We start from the raw sequence: 6,408 nt of genomic DNA, 5'->3' as shown, positions 1-6,408 counted from the left end.
GAGTCATCGGAGTTGTCGGTAAAGGATCTTACAAGTTTAGCACAATGGAAGGTGAACAACTGCCGAACAATTGGAATGTGTCACTACTCAAATGATACTATTGCTAAGGTATGACTTTTTCCTTTCGTCCATTTGAATATGAAACTAACCCATTGCAGGCGTTCGATCGAAGATATCGAAGGCACATTTTTACACGAAAACCTTAGGTTTTAAAGCACGCGTTGCACTCTTTTTTCCTTAGATCGGATTTTGTCCCAAATGGGTTTTACCGACAATATTTTTAACGAGGCAACAAATATGTGCTACCTAAGGAGAATTCAACAGTATCCAAGGTTTCTTTTCAATCAACCTCGAATACTGGGGGGCACCACCCTCGGAGGTTATAGTTTCGAGGAAAATATTTCACGCCAAAGAGGGCCTCGATAGAACTTTGTAATGGGCCAAACGGTCAGATGAACCGTGTCCATGTAGAATAGTCGAGCCCCGATGGCAAAACATGTACGCATGTATCAATTATTCAAAGAAGCACTCTTTCTATATCAAAACACTGTGTCTCAAAGAAGTCTACTATTATACGAGCTTCATACTTATTAACACTATGAGAAACGGCTCAAGGGCCAGAACGCAAATACACCTTGAATACTCGGGGACTGTCATCGACAGTCAAAACATCTGAATCATCGAAAACTCGAATTCATCAGACCTCAAAGAGGCATCCCCTCGATATAACGACCAAGGCCATCATACTCGAGGACTAACCTTTCGAACAAGTTCAAAAGTTTATCGGGAAACAAGTCCAAGAGACGTACCCGAAGGCTATGGCCACACTAAAGGCTACGGTCATATGAAAAGGCTATTGCTGAAATAATGCGGCTCGAAGACGTCCGACTTCCGCCATAAATTAAAGGCCTTCAAACACTTTGAAAAACCGGTTAAATCAGGCTACCCTCGGCAAAAGCAAATGATAAAGGACCGATAAAATCAGCCCTCGAATAATCTAAAGGCTTCGATAACATCAACCTTCGAAAAAGCCTCAAGAGGTATTCGATTATCGTTTCACAAACAAATTATAAATAAGGTTCCAATCGGTCGAACCTTCAAAAAAACCAACGGGTACAAAAAACACATGCTAAGGCCTAGAAAAATTTTCACTAAGTCTTTTAGCCGAAAAAAGGGAAAAATTATAGCTGCTTTAGAGACCAAATTGGCCCAACTTAAAAAGCCTAAGGGCCGACCAAAAAGAGCCTAAGGGCCGACCTAAAAGAGCCAAAGGGCCGATATAAAAGAGCCTAAGGGCCAAAACATATTGGGTCTGAGACCTTGCTCTCACTCAACTCGGACTCAAGAGTCGCGTCATCCTGAGCTAGCATCAAATTAACCAGGGCATAGCTTGAGGATTAACAAAAACATTAAAAGGTATTCTGTTATAAGTTCAAAGATCACCCATTGGTTATTTAAAAACTTAAGGGTTTGTTCTATTCAGAATCTGAGCCAATGTTCGCTCGATCGTTAAAGTTATTAAAATTTTCCACAAAGTAAAGACAAAGCAGAATTCAATACAAATCGGAGATGGAGCAAAAGAAATTCTCTATATTTATAAAAGGGTATTTACAATGCCCACGTAAGGACTTACACAAAAACAAAACAAAGGAACCTAATCTATTTCGGGGCCACATCCTCGGGAGTTGCGTCCTCGGGAGCTGCATCTTCAGGAACTTCCTCCTCGGGGACTTCATCCTCATCTTCCCCGCTCTCGGAGCCACTAGCGGAATCCTCACCATCAAAAAGTAAAGCGGCAACCTCGTGCTCCAAAGTTTTTGCTTTCTCAATGTCAGCTGAGAGGTCGAAGCCACGAGCATGCACCTCCTTGAGAGTTTCTCTCTGGGATTGTCGCCTGGAATGGTCGGGAGCACATGATAACTTAACTTCAGCCGCAATAGAGATCTCCTGTGCCCGAGCGTTAGCACCTTCAGCGTCAGTTCGATACGAAGACACAAACGCCTCCGCTTGAGATTTGGCCTTCGCAAGCTCAGCGGCTGATTTAGCTTTGAGCTCCTCGATTTTGCGGCTTCGGGCCAAGCTTTCCTCCTTTGCTTTTTGAAGCCGGCGTTCGATTGAAGTGATCTGCTCCCGAAGTGTATCTCTCTCTGAGGTGAGACAGTCCATGTGTCATTTCCACCCTAGGGTCTCGGCCTCTTTCATTTTGAGCTCTTCTCGGAGCTGCTCCACCAGCTCACCCTTCTGCTGGGCCTGCAAAGTTGAAGTGTTAGTCACTAAATCAAATAAATGCATAACGGACCCTCAAAGGCCATATTACCTTTTTAATAAGCTCGGTCTGTTCTTAACGAGCCTTCACCAACTCGACTCGGAGATCCCTGACCTCCTCCTCTTTCTGTACGTAGAGGTGCTTAAGGTCATCCCTCTCTTCCATCAACTTCTTGAGTTCAGCTTCACATCGGGCAAGCTGGGCTCGAGATTTGGAAAATGCTTGCCGATGAAGCACCACGGACTTCATGCAAAGAAAAGAAGTTAGACTTAGAAAGATGAGAATTAAACTCGAGCATAATTATGGAGACGAAAACTTAATTGTTTGAAAAGCCTTTGGGTCTCATCAAAAATAAATGAGGCATCAGGATCGGGGACCATCCTCGATCCCTGCAAGACAGTCCCGAAAAATGTCACTTCCTTCATGGGTCGTTCTCACATCAAGAATCCTCATGGCCCGGGCATCTCGAAATAGCCTTTCGGAGAACACTGGGCCCGGCTTTGAATCATCTGCATTGATTACCCCAAGCGATTCACTTGGGACTGTCTTTGAAGGGCCTCGGAATTAGGCTCTTCGAGCTCGCCCACCAAGTGTCCTCCGGGACGAGACAAACTTTTTCTGCCTGATGGCTCGGGGACTTTGCTCGAGGTCCCCTCCAAAATTTCTTCGGTTCGAAATTGAACCGCATCTGCCACCATCGGTTTAGCAGCCCGTTAGTGCTTCCTCTTTTCGAGATACCAACCAGCAGTCGTTATCTTCCCCCTCTTCATCCTCATCCCGAAGGCGTTGGGCCATTTCTGGGGATAGGGCCATTGTATCGGCCTTAGGCTTTCGAGCCTTGCTTTTCTTTGGCTTCGGGAAATTTGCGGGCGACCCCCTTTTCCTCTTTTTTTCCTTGGTAGGCTTTGGGATTTCTTCTTCACCGGGCCGGGGCGGCCGCATAGAAACGACGTCTCCGAGGCCTCCATGATGATAAAGTAAGTATTTCACTAACAAACATAAATATGTGAACAAGAGAACTCACCATAGTTTTTAGCTTCCCATCGACCCTTGGCTAAGTCACGCCAACTGCGTTCCGCGTATGAAGAAGTGGAGGCCAGTTGTCGGACCCAGCTTCGAGGTCCGGGACCGCACCAGGAAACCAAGCAACAACTGCATCATTAGAAAAGAGTTAGATCGAGAAAAAATAGGGAAAGCAGGGCATAAATCATCATCGATAAATTTGTACTTACGTTTCATGTTCCACTCAATCAGATCGGAGGTCCTGACTCGGACAAACCGGCTCATCCATCCTCTGTCCTTGTCCTCATCGATGCTGGAGAAAAGGGACTTCAAGGATCGGCGTTGAAGCTTTATCAAACCCCCTCGATAAAGGCGAGGGCTGTATAGCCTAATCAGGTGGTCGAGGGTAAAAGGTATCCCCTCGACCAAGCCCGAGAAATATCTGATCAAATTAACGATGCGCCAAAAAGAGGGGTAGATCTGGCCAAGCGTCACCTGATATTGTTGGCAAAAATCAAGAATTACTGGGTCTATGGAACCCAGAACTGGATCTGTAGTGCCCAACATGAAAGGGTAGGTATACACGCATAAGTACCCCGCCTTATGGGTAGTGATGTCCTCTTCAGGAGAAGGGATCAAAACATCTTTGTTCTCCCAGTTGCAGTCCTTTTTTACCTGCTCAAGTTCGCCTTCAGTTATTAAGCAGATGTATCGAGACATGGGCTCACATCGACCTGGTGTCGATGCAAGTGTCTCAATTTTAAAATCGGAGGTTAGCTCACATGGCCCAGGAATATACTCCTCAATACGAGGTGGCACCACTGTTCTACCTCTGGCCAGTCGCGACGATAAAGCTTTTTCTTTATGAGGAACAGTCTTAGATGTCTTAGCCATTGTGGTTGGGAAATTCAAGAGAAGGGAGGAAGTTGATGCTGTAGTAAGAACAAATTGAGAAAAGGATGAACTTAGGGAAGTTGAAGAAGCTAATGAGACTCTAAGGATGATTTGAGAAGTAAAGATTGCAAAAATTGTGGGAATGGCCTATTTATAGAGGTCACTTAAACGGTTTGGGAAAGCCAAATAGCCAACCAGCAGCCGCCTCCAATTAATGACCTTGGGAGCTACGTGGAAGTGACTTTTCAATCACTTCAGCCGCTGACATCACGAGATTGACATCATGATCGAGGCGACAGAGTATCAAAGATCAAATCGTTTCTTATCATCTTACTTTAAAAAACGCGGGAACTATTTGTATACGGTCAAAATTGGGTATGACCAATTTTCTGGGCTCGAGGGGTCTCCCTAAGTCCGAATTCAAGATGGACTGAGTTCGAGCTCGATGGATCAGGCTCGAGCTCGATGACACAGTACAAGGCTCGAAGAACTAAGTGGTCGAGGAACGTCGTCGAAGCCTAAACATGACTGGCCTCGAGAATGCCGTTATGGATTTGTAACAGAATGAGCAAGATTCCTGCCACGTCCCTAAGATCATGGCGTAAATCCCGGAATAGATTTCTACAAATCCGTACTAGGCGGTTAGACAGTTGTCCCAATAAGATTATTTACTGTAAATAAAAATGTACCTTATTTATGGTTTCCCAATTATAAAAAGGGGACCCCAATTATTTATAAACATCATCTAATTATTGGCAAAGAATATAGTCTCTTACTTTTTGGCTCATTGTTCATCAAATTTGTCCTTTAGCTTTATTATTCTTGTTTATTGTTCTTGATCCATCTTGAGGTACTTTGGCTCGAGATCGAAACTGGTCTACATTCTGGTTTGATTTTACTTGTTACTTTCATTTACACTTCAGATTTCTTGGTTATTAATTAGTATCGAACTAAATCACGTATCTTTAAAATCATAAATCAAATTTAATTATTACTCGTATTTTCGAGGTAAACAATATTGCTTTAATTAAAGACAGGCTAAAATTATTCTAATCTTTAATATTGCTCTTGTCTCTTTAATAATCGCTGCCAGTTAATTTGGTTTAGATAGATGCTGTTATTTTGGATTAGTCCAGAATAAGTTCCTTAGACTCGTATTCCGTTTGTAACATGTACGTTGGCATTTGCTTTGACGGGTAGGACTCGGAATATTGTGAAACACTCTGAGCCAACTATACGCACTGAATTTTGACCCTATAATTCTTATGATAATGATTTGACATGAAAGTTCAAACTTGTAGGTACTTTTCATATATTGTTAAAATTCAATTTTTTTGACATGCTTACTCCAACTTGTAGGTGTTTTTCATGTATAGTCTAAATCTCTAAGTATTATTTTCAACTCTAATTTAATCTACATCTAACACTAGTCTGCCATTTCGTCAAGTCGTCTCGTGTAACACATATATTGACAAACTATGCCCGTGCTAGAGCACAGGCCCAACAATATGTTAAGGTATCGCATTCATTATGTAGGATTCTACATATACAAAAACCAGTTCTTATTTTTCATTCCTTTTCTTAATCACAAGGACTATGTAGAAACCATAAAGCTTTCAAGGAAAGTATTGGTAGCAAAGTAATTCCACTATGTTTTTACACTGCAAGCAGAACCATAATGTACTTGATACAATAAGACATGCATCAGCAAGCTAGATAATACAACTTTAAGGCTACCGGAAAGGTCCAAGGCGGAAAAAACTTTTCATCCCTTCTACCTGAAGAACTCAAACATTTTTTTTGGTAATTAATTCTTTCATTTACCAGGGAAAATATTTACAAAGTAAATCAAACCCTTACATATTTACTTATCCTACTAACTTCTCCCCCCCCCCCCCACCACCACCTAGTTATCATATACATCCATTATATTTGATACCAATCTAATTTCTGCAAAATTTTCTCTACTCTCTTGTTACTACGACAATGTATCTATTGTGTTATCAGTTTGCAAACTGTCTCCCATCCTCTTGTCTTGTTGTTAAAAATTCGACCATTTCTTTCCTGCCACACATAGTAAATTGCAGCTGCCAGCACCATTTTGTATAGTTCAGCTGTTGCAGACTTCCTTTTGGTCCATTTCTCTGCCCATTTTAGCTCCTCATCCCACCCTTGTACTGGTCTGCCAATGCCTTGCCATGCTAAGAGTTTGCTCCATAGTGTTTTTGCATATGGACATTCAAAAA

This window comes from Nicotiana attenuata, unplaced genomic scaffold, assembly GCF_001879085.1.
Source record: "Nicotiana attenuata strain UT unplaced genomic scaffold, NIATTr2, whole genome shotgun sequence".
Lineage (NCBI taxonomy): Eukaryota > Viridiplantae > Streptophyta > Magnoliopsida > Solanales > Solanaceae > Nicotiana > Nicotiana attenuata.
This window is presented reverse-complemented; position numbering follows the sequence as displayed.